General features: G+C 45.5%; 1 protein-coding gene across 1 annotated transcript in view; it reads right to left on the bottom strand.

The window, feature by feature from the left end:
* IFRD1 (interferon related developmental regulator 1) overlaps positions 1 to 10114 on the bottom strand; it is a 49754-nt gene extending 39640 nt beyond the window's left edge. Inside the window, exon 1 of the mRNA XM_047763918.1 lies at positions 9779 to 10114. The gene's annotated coding sequence lies outside the window, so the exon portion shown is untranslated. The remainder of the gene's footprint in view (positions 1 to 9778) is intronic.
* Between the last annotated feature and the right edge of the window lie 948 nt (positions 10115 to 11062).

Genomic DNA, 11062 nt, shown 5'->3' on the forward strand with positions numbered 1-11062 from the left:
CTCGCTCAGTGGGTTAAGGATCCAGCATAGCCATGAGCTGTGGTGTAGGTCGCAGATGCAGCTCGATCCTGTGTTGCTGTGGCTCTGGCGTAGGCCAGTGGCTACAGCACTGATTAGGTCCCTAGCCTGGGAACCCTCCATATGCCACAGGTGTGGCCCTTAAAAGACAAAGGACAAAAAATACCCCAAAAAACCAAGGTCATTTCTTACAGTACTACTGCAAGAATTACGAAGAATGGAAATACATAGTAGGCCACAATAACTGATTTTTTGATTGTCAAAACAAATGGTTATGAAAAATAGGATCAAAAAAATGATATGGGCATCATGCCCATGTCTTTATCACAACAGGAAGAGGTAATAAGAGGACATGCAGTGAGGCTGGCTGATGACTAATACCCTCTACCATTAAACTGTGCTCATACCTCCAACACGACACTGATAGAGATAGCAAGCATCATTTGTTTAGTAAATAGTGAGCACTTTAGGATGGGGAGAACATCAAAATGGATACAAATATCCAGGGACATGTACATCTTTGTCAGGGACAGAACATGACAGTACTCGCTGTTCCAGAATCTGAGATCTCAGATGACCAGGATTTCCATGTAAAAAAAGATATTAAAAAAAAAAGAGCATAATGAACAGATAGGAATGCATCTTTTCTCTATTTCAAATACTACTTTCCTAACTGTGACCTTTCTGCTCCCACTCACTTGGGCAGAGGGAGGTAGCCCCTATGACTTTAGTGGCAAATACAGACAGTACAGAAACACAGAGAATGGCGGTCAGGACAAGGGAGTTTCCTGCTGCCCTGGATAGTACACTCCCACTGGTACAAGATGGAACTCTGCAGGTATGAGAGGTGCATGGAGGGCGGGTAAATCAAAGCTGTGAGTCTACAGAGATTTCGAAACCAAACTTATGTTTACCAAAGGGGAAACGTGGAGGGGACAGAGAAATCGGGGGTTGGGATTGACATATGCACATTTCTATATATACAATGGATAGGTAACAAGGACCTACAGTATAGCACAGGGTAACCTATTCCATTATAAAAATCTGTGTAGGAAAAGAATCTGAAAAGGAATGGATATACCTATAACTGATTTACTTTGCTGCATGCCTGAAACTGATAAGACTTTGTTAAATCAACTATAGTCCAAGAAATTTTATTTTTTTTTTAAAAAAAGCTGTGAGTCTAAAGACAAATGACTAAACCTCATCTGTAACCTGGCTTCTAGGTGACCTCACTTAAAACAGTCCAAATCAATGCTTGTCACTCTTTTTCTCCAAGATACGAAAGTAGACCCCATAAACCTACTGGGGTACCAGTGATCAAAGAAGAGGGAAAAGTACCCAGGCCTTTATGCTGAGTTGCCAGTTTGAATTTTACATGTCTTTATATTGAGATTCTTTTTTTTTTTTTTTGTCTTTTCTAGGGCTATAACAACGCTGGATCTGAGCCTCGTCTGCAACATACACCACAGCTCACGGCAACACCAGATCCTTAACCCACTGAGAGAGGCCAGGGATCAAACCCACAACCTCATGGTTCCTAGTCAGGTTCGTTAACCACTGAGCCATGATGGGAACTCCTACACTGAGATTCCTAATGCAAAATAAATAATAGGAGCTAGAGTTAAAACAATGTTACAGGTCTTTACCTAAATCATTTCTAGGCAAAAAAGGTCTAAGCAACAACCTAGAGGCCTAGGCCTAAGCTTCCTCAGGCCCCTTTTGCTCTCTAAGCCTTTAATGATGGGAGCAGCCTTTGGACACTGCAGAGAACACAGGATGCTGGGAGTAAGTAGCAGCAACACTGCTCAGAAGATAATGAGCAGACAACTTCCTAGGACCAAAGATGCAATAACGAAAGGCAGAGAAGGTGGAAGGGAGAGAAGAAAAATGAGAGAAGAGGGAGAAAGGAAAGAAATAATAAATGAACCTAACAAGTTCCATCCATCTCAAGGATTAATTGCGTAAAACATTGAGCTGAAGGAGCTTTGAGAAATGGCCCTACCACTCCCAGTCAAGGGGTTGTGTGTTACCAATTATCTGAGCAACATGATGCTGACCTACATGAGACAGGCTGCTGGGAGAACCCTCGGTTTCAGACAGCAGGCTCCCTGAGTGTACAGGGCCACTTCCTGGGGTACCAGCTGCAAACAGATGAGACGGGTCTTTGACATCCTCCTCACTCCCTTTATGTAAAATACCTTCTAGTTTGCTCCTCCCACTTGGGCAGCCCCCATTGAAAGAGACAGGAGGGGCATGAAAGGCAGCTAGAGTACGTGGGTGTGTGTATCAAGAGAGGAGGAGGGAAGTGGTCCCTTCCAGGTCATGGGCTCATCGATGTTTCTTCTGGGCAGGACAGATGTCAAAGGCCTCTCTAACCTTCCAGGGGCAACAAGGATCAGGGCTCATGTCATGTGTGACAAAAGGAAGTTTCTCTTTTACCAGGTCCCCCCTCCAGGTATTTCCGAGAACCTTGAGGTCAGCTGCTTACATGCTCCCACCTCTGCACTGGCTACTGTCTGTTCCCTAGGATTAGGTCACCCCTCTTGCCTCATAACCATCTGCCCCAGGCTGCTGCCAGGCTTCCCTTTTTCTGCTCTACTACAACCACCCACACATACCTATCCCCGAGTCCTTCAAACACCACCGAGATCAGAAGGCTTGGGCCGAGAGAAGAGAATTACAATACAGAAAACAGCATTTTCCCCAAAAACAACTGGGCTTTCCCAAAAAAGAATCCTCTTCCTGCCCCAGGTTGCATCCGTCCTATATCACTTAGAATTGTAATTTTTGCTTTCCTTGGCTCATAACGCCTTCTGTGGAATTTTAGTGGGCAGATCCAAATCCCTTTACCCAAGAGAAGGCCTCGGGTCTCTGCAGGTGCTCTCAGCCTCGCCACACTTTGGATTTGCATCTGCCAATGTATAACAGAGAGACGGAGAGGCTGAAGCACCACAAAGGCGCTGGGAAGAAGGAACAGGAAAGATCCAGCATGAAATATCAGCACTGTGCTCTATGGCTCAAAACTGTTTCCCAATAGTAACATTCTATATTTTATTTACATAACAACCTTTCTCCATAATAAGTTATCACCTTTCAAGAAAAACTGAAGGACTACCAGTGGAAATTCTAACCAAGCTGCAATTCTTGTAAATGAGGCCATATTGTATATTCCTATTAGGAAGATGCTAGGCCTTCCTTATCCCTGAAGAAAAAAGAACATAGTTAGACTGTCTTGTTTACTGAGATTGCTAAGATAATCGATAGTATAAGTCCCACTTTAGTGTGTCTGAGTGAGAACCTGTTCTCAGCAGAAGGGACATTATGGTGGAAAAGCTTAGGAAATAAAGTGAGATTTTTCATAACCAGAGTAGGAATTGCACAGATAGCAGAAAAAGCCTACGAAGTCATTCATCAGGCAGCAAACAAGGAAAAAGACACTTCCTTCAGATGAGAGGATGGTCCAGCACAGCTTTGTGACAGCAGGTGACAGTATGTCATGTGTCTGAGCAGAACTACTGAACAACTCCTGCTCAAAGGTTTACAGCCTAAAATGAACATTTTAGAGTGCAAATTGCCTTTATCAAAAGACAGAATTTTAGGAGTTCCCATGGTGGCTCAGCAGATTAAGAATCTGACTAGTATCCATTAGGAAGAGGATGAGGTTTCAATCCCTGGCCTTGCTCAGTGGGTTAAGGATCTGGTGTTGCCCCAAGTGCAGTGTAGGTTGCAGATGTGGCTCAGATCCGGTGTTGGTGTGGTATAGGCCTGCAGCTGTAGCTCTGATTCTACCCCTAGCCTGGGAACTCCCACAGGCTGCAAGTGTGGCCCTTAAAAAATTTTTTTAAAAAAACCCCAACAAAACCAGAAATTTAAAGTGTCTCCATATGTTGGATATACACCAGGGCCATAGTATGGAGTGATGTGTGCTTATTTATGCCAGAGGCTTTCTGTGGGTATGAGACGTTCCAGAGACCAGCGACCACTGAAGGGCTGAGTCAAAGATTAGATACATATTTCACACAGAAAAGCCACAATTGGCCTAAAAATAAAGCAAGACGATTGGTAGCAAACAAAGTTCAACAGAGCACAGCTGGCCCTTGCACAACGGGTTTGAACTGTGCGGGTCCCCTGAGACGTGGATATTTGTCCGTAATATAAACTACGGTATCACCTGATTGGTGATCGGTTACATCTGCAGATGCTGAGGAAGTGAGGATACAAAGGAACAACTATAAATTAGGCACAGGTTAAACCGCACGTCGTTCAAGGATCAACTGTAACTGCGACTAAAGCAGCTTGACTGGGAGATAGGTCTTCAGGAAGCAAACACTTGGAACATTTATAAATGACACCCTTGCTCTTTGGCAGACAGGTCACGTTATTTTTCTGAGACTATAAACATGGGTTAGACATGGTTTCAGAGAGGACGTGAGAGACAACCCCAAGGTAAAACTGCCGAGCTGGTAAAGGGCTAATGTCACCACAAGAGCTTTCGAGAAGATTGACACGATGTCAGTGGCTTTCTTACGAGGATTCATCTAGGGGCCATGAGCAGAGGGCACCGAAAGAGGATGGGCACAGGGGCATTCAGGTTCTGTGTGTCTGAAGCTAATACCAGCTTAAAGAGGGTGTGGGCCCTCTTCGAGAAAAAGAATACAGGCTTAAGAACACACAACTGTTAGGGGAAGCCCCAGAGCCTTTGAATGGGCCCAAGCACGGAAGGAAGCCTGAAGTTTAAGCATCTCACCTTCACAACAAGCTACCTCCTGAGTAAGCAGACACCTGAAGCCCCTAATCCCGTCACTCCCATCTGCCCAGCACCCACACCAGAAACCCAGGAGTCATCTTTGATCCTTCCTCTTATTTTCTCTTCAGTCACCAAGCCACGCCCATTTTATTTCCTGACTCTTTCTCAAATTCATTTCTCCCTTCATTTTTCCTGCCAACATCTTGCATCGAGCCATCACCACCTCTTGTCTATTCCACTGCCAACGGCCTCCTAACCATTTCCCTGTTGCCACTCTTTACCTGCCAGGCATCCATCCTTCACCCAACCACCCCGACCGACCACAAAGGTAGATCTACAACTTCACGCTTCAGCGGAGTACCCTTCGGGAAGGGCTTCTCAGGAGAACGCCAGGAGGGAGCTTCTTTAGCAGGACAAGCAACGCTTCCATGACCTTGCCCTTTGGCCCCCTGAACCCTCAGCAAAACCTCTCACAGATTCATCACCACGTGGCCTAAACACCCTTGCAAATACCCTGAAGGTTTGCACACCCAGGCTTTTGGTTTCTCCCTGAACTAAGGGCTTGGAATCAACTCCCTTTCTCCTCACTCCTCCTCCTTTCTGCCCTTCTTTAGCAGGCTCACCTTCCCCTGGTGGCCGTCATCAACACCAACCCTCTGCACCAACAAGCTGCTCAGATTCCCTCCTCTGGAATCCCACATACGGGGCTCCATCAAGATACTCAGCATGCGGAATTCCTGTTGGGGTTCAGCGGATTAAGAACTGGACTAGTATCCATGAGGATGCAGGTTTAAGTTTGCTCCCCAGCCTTGCTCAGTGGGTTAAGGATCGGCGTTGCCATGAGCTGTGGTGTAGGTTGCAGATGCTGCTGGGATCTGGTATTGCTGTGGCTGTGGCATAGGCCAGCAGCTGCAGCTCCAGCTGGACCCCTAGCCTGGAAATTTCCATCTGCAACAGTACAGCCCTAAAAAGACAAAAAAAAAAAAAAGATACTCAGCACATTATGTTCTTAATATGACAATATGTTCACTTGTTTATAGTCCGCCTTTCCTTCTCCTCTCCAGCTTGTGATCTCCTTGGGGTTAGGAGACATGTCTGATTAATTTTTAGCAAAACGTAGCTCCCCAGCCCTTAGCAGGATGTATGTCCTCATGAGATTTTTTTGGAATAAATAAACTCAGGACTAAATCAATCACTATATAAGCCATTCTCTGAGACACACAGACAAGAGAGCAGAGAAGTTAGTTCTAGACCATGCCCAGGATTGTAGGTGGGAGAAAGAAAAGAAAATTAGGCATAGGCTACTGAGAATAATCAATCAGAAAGGTAGAAGGATTTGATGGGGTAGAGTAGGAGAGTCACAGAGGTAGCTGTGGAAGTCCCAGCAGAGGACAGGAGATAGAGCAGGAAACCCAGGGAACTTTGGGAGAGCACTGCAAGTTAATGATGGCTCAAGAAAGCCCTCAGTGCATCTGGGAATGAAGCAGCCTTGCTTAACAATAAGACCGTAAATAAAAGCACAAGATATACTTCAGGTCGTTAAGTGAAAGATAAAATGAGGCCTGCATTCAGGTGCTGCGAGATAATGATCCTTAAGACCCAGGACAGGAATTTAAGGGAGGATAGCATTCCGAAGAGGCGACCCTGATTATACAGAAACCTGAGAGGATTCAGCATATTTTAGCACATGCTACCACCCTTCTGCTCATTTGAATAAGCACCCTGACAGTCCTAGTTTGACCTCATAGGGTCAAGTACTCTCTTATCTGATATGAAAGAGAAGCTAAGGATGTAAGCCTGGTGTGTACCTGAAGAATGGGGAAGAAGGTGGCTTTTCCTGCTCCTGCACTCCCCTTGGATTCTAAAAATGTAGCCCACTTAAAGCTGGGGGCAGAGCCTCCTCACCTGCCCGCTTTTATCCCTCACAAGCATCCTATCTTAGGAACCCTATTTCTTGCCTATCACTTTGTCTCTGGCTGAATTCCTTCTGTTTCCGAGACACAAAGAACCTGAGGCTCCATAAGTTTAGACACTGGGTGAACGATTCTAATTAAAAAAAAAAAAAAAAAAAGTGGGGGATTTCTCAGGGTGGTTCAGGGAGTTATGAACCTGACCAGTATCCATGAGGATGTGGATTCAATCCCTAGCCTCACTCAGTGGGTTAAGGATCCAGCTGTGGTGTGTATGGCAGATGTGGCTCGGATCTGGCATTGCTGTGGCTGTGGCGTAGGCTGACAGCTGCAGCTCCAATTTGACCTATAGCCTGGGAATGTCCATGTGACACTGGTGCAGCCCTTAAAAAAAAAAAAAAAAAAAAAAAAGGAAAGAGAAGAAAAGAAAAGAAAACAAAAACCTCGTGGGTTCAAGTTCCAATCTCGGTTTAAGCTGGGTTCGAGTCAGAGGTGTTTCAGTTTCAGATCCACAGGAACTTTTGTCATATTCTTTCTACTTATCATTAAGTTTCTACAGTGAATGCATATTATTTTTTAAATTAACAAAAGGAGTTTATTAGAGTACATGCTAAGTTGTTTAACAAAAAGACCGTGAAATGGAATGATTAAAATACAGTGTAAGTTTATTTCTCTCTCGAGTAAAGATCCAGAGAGGATCTGTCCAGGGCTGGTGGACAGCACTGCTGTCCTGAAGGTGACCAAGCTGACTGACAACTTCCAAGGCTGCTTCTCTAAGGAACAGTGGGAACAAAACAGGAAGGACAGGACAGTTGGCTTTCAGGGAAGCAGGAATTTGCCCTCAGCTTGTGGCCAATTATCCACATCCAGCTGCAAAAAAAACCCAGGAATTGTGGTCTCTAGTGGGCACCCATATGCCCAGCTAAAGCTCGGGAGAGCTTTATTCCCAAAAAGAATAGCAAAGGAATACCAGAGACAGCTAGTGTTCTGAGGTGGTGTTCTGTTTTGTTTGTTTTCTCTTTTTTTTTTTGGTTTGCGTTTTTTTCTTTCCTTCTCTCTCTCTTTTTTTTTTTTTTGGTCTTTTTAGGGCTGCACTTGTGGCATATGGAGGTTCCCAGACACCATGACGGGAACTCCTGTGTTTTTTTTCTTTTTACCATGTGGCATATGGAAGTTCCCAGGCTAGAGGTCGAATTGGACCTACAGCTGCCAGCCTACACCATAGCCACAGGCATAGCAATGCCAGATCTGAACCAAGTTTGTGACCTACACCACAGCTCACAGCAATGCTGGATCCTTAACCCACTGAGCAAGGCCAGGGATCAAACCTGCATCCTCATGGACACTAGTCAGGTTCTTAACCCACTGAGCTACAATGGGAACTCCTGTTTGTTTTCCATAAAAGAGAGAGATAGAGAAAGATAATGTTTTAGAAAAGTAGAGAGTTCCCTTTGTGGTTCAGCAGTTAACAAACCCAACTAGAACCCTTGAGGATGCGAGTTCGATCCCTGGCCTCGCTCAGTGGGTTAAGGATCCAGCGTTGCCGTGAGCTATGACATCGATGGCAGACAAGGCTCGGATCCCACACTGTTGTGGCTGTGGCCATGGCCGTGGCTGTGGCCGGAAGCTGCAGCTCCAATTCGACCCCTAGCTTAGGAACTTCCATATGCCACGGGTACGGCCCCAAAAAGAAAAAAAAAAAAAACAGTAAAAACAGAAGGAGAAGCCAGATTTCAAGGGACTAAGAGTTTTGGGGAGTGGATAAATAAAGATAAAAACTACAGGCTATTTATTCAAGTTTAACAGTAAATGGAGGCAGAGAAATAGGGTATTAGAGGCAGAGAAATATAAAGAAATACAGAGTCAAACAAGGTTTGTTTTTGTTTTGTTTTTCTTGAAGGAGGACTACCTGTACTACTTTGAAGGCACCCATGGAAAGATAAAAAACGCTGGAAATGCTAGTGATTTAAGCCTTGGTAAATCAGGATTTGGCTCCTGAAACTGAAGGAAGAATGAGAGGAGAGTGTAGAGACATTGATATTAAAGTGCAGAGGAATGTAGGTTGGCAAGGTGACAGGTGCCACCAGCTCGCCAGGACCTCTCCTCTAGAGCCCCATGCCCCAAAGTTTCCCACCCCTAATCCTACCCAAGCACACCTCCACCCAACCTACTACCTGTGACCCATTCCTCCCCATTCTGAAGGCAATGAATCAGCTAGATCAGAGCATCAGCAAAGGCTTTAGGGGACACTGCCTCATGCTCACATCTCTAATTCATTTATTTATATATTCTTTTTTTTTTTAAGGTGGCCGCACCTGCAGCACATGGAAGCTCCCACAGCCACTGTAAAAGCAACACCATGTAATTATGCTGTGAGCGACAAGGTAAGACCTATTTCTACATTCTTAACTCAGTATGTAAAAATCACCTTCCAAGCCCTTAGAGGTAGGAGGCAAACAAGACAGAATCCTTGCCTTCATGGATGTACAACATGGGCATTTCAACAATAACTTTCAATAATCGTCTTCAGCAATGCCCAGCCTCTGCTGCCTCACCCAATTACTTTGGCAGTGAAGTTTCCATGGTGAGTGGGCGAGGGGACAACAGTGTGACAACTGCCTCTCCCGTGACACTGAATACACACTGGTCCCCAGGTGGCTGGAAGAATACAGATCTAGGTAATAAATCCATGGAGTGCATACACGGAAAATGGAGATGATGAAACATGTCCATCTTGAAGTCATGTCAACAAGGTAAACAGGCCTCCAGGTAGGACCTTACACGGATATAAAGAACCAGTGTTCTACCCACCTTGACTTTCAACCAGCAGCTTAGGCTCCCTTCCTTCCATCGGTCTCTTTCATCCATTCCTGGCCCACTGTTTGCTTTTTATTTTCTCCATGCTCTCCCGCCTATGATCACCTTCTGATTTGTGTTTAAGCTCCACAAACCACCTCTAATCTCTGCCAGGCAGCAGAGGGTACAGGTAAAGTGCGCAGACTCATAGGTGAAAAGGCCTGAGTTCGGCTCTCAGTCCTTGAGCAATTAACATCTCTAAGCTTCAGCTTTCTCATCTGCAGATAGAGATAATACTACTCACCTTGTGGCCCGCTTCAGAGAATGCGAAGGGATATTCTTGTCAAGTTTCCGCAATATGTCAGCATCCAGCAATCCCTGATAAAGGTTACTTACCATTATGGGACAATGCGATAAGATAAGGCAGCCAATGTCAGCCCAAAGCCTGACCAGATCAGGCTATTGGTTTAAGTAGAAGACACAGTAATAAAAGAGCATTAAATACCAGGATGAATTACACACCCCTTCTGGAACAGCCTTTTTACTCTATGGACCTAGAATGAACCGAGGGCCAGAAGGAGAATGGCTCAGTTTTAACAGCAGTCAGCCTTGCTGGGGCCTCTGGGTTGGCCTTAATAATAGTAATAATAGGAAATGCTGAGTCACCCCGCCCCCGGGATGGGGTGGGGACTGAAATCCTCTGGGGGCAGGCCTCCCCGCTGAACCTTCCAGGGCCTACGCGGTCACTCGGATCTCCTGACCCACTTGAAGCTGACCTTCTCTTTGTCTCGGGCCTATTTCTGCTCTCCTCTCTTGCCCACTGATCCAACTGGTTATTTTCCTTCCGTGAGCAAGCGCGTCCTGACCTCAGTTCTTGAGCCGCAGCCAAATGGGCAGGTGCTTTTACCTGGGAATTTCCATCTGCTAATCAGGGGAGGCCCTGAGCAGAGAAAGGGGCTGACTTTCTTCATGCTCAGGTGCTTCTTTTAAGAGGGTTAAAGGAGAGGGAGGAGGAAGCAAGCGAAAAACTTGCTTATTGTGGAACTGGATCAAAGTGAAGGAAAGGGCAAAAGCTAGATGTGTTTTGCAGAAGATAGATGCGTGCAACTACTTTATTAATTTCCCATCCTATCTGTGCAGTCTGAGAGTGCTGCCAGAGTTAGAAAGATGACTTGCCATCTCTTCTCTGTTATAAATTCTCCCCATAATAAATATCAGTTTTGGTGACTAACCCTTGCTTTATGCGGTAGGACTGTGAGATGAAAGGTTGGTTCTGATTTTCAGGTTGCAGAGCTTGGCAACAGACAGCAGATGTCCAGAGTTAGTGAGCTGGTCGACACTCTATAAAAGAAGCCACATGGGAAATGCATTTCAGCATCTTCACTTACCGGACAACCTCTCCTGACAAAAACAAATTGCCCTTTAAAGTTGTGAGTGTACAGCTGCCAGCCCCATGTTCCCTTCTAAGGCTCCACTTCCTATTTCCTCAGTTGTGAAATGCCAGTGGTTAGACGTCTCATGCCTGAGTCCCCATTGCCTCCTCTGCCCCCACTGTTCCTCTTGCAACCTTGACCACAGCCCCTGCAAG

The sequence above is a fragment of the Phacochoerus africanus genome, chromosome 16 (genome assembly GCF_016906955.1).
Source record: "Phacochoerus africanus isolate WHEZ1 chromosome 16, ROS_Pafr_v1, whole genome shotgun sequence".
Classification (NCBI taxonomy): domain Eukaryota; kingdom Metazoa; phylum Chordata; class Mammalia; order Artiodactyla; family Suidae; genus Phacochoerus; species Phacochoerus africanus.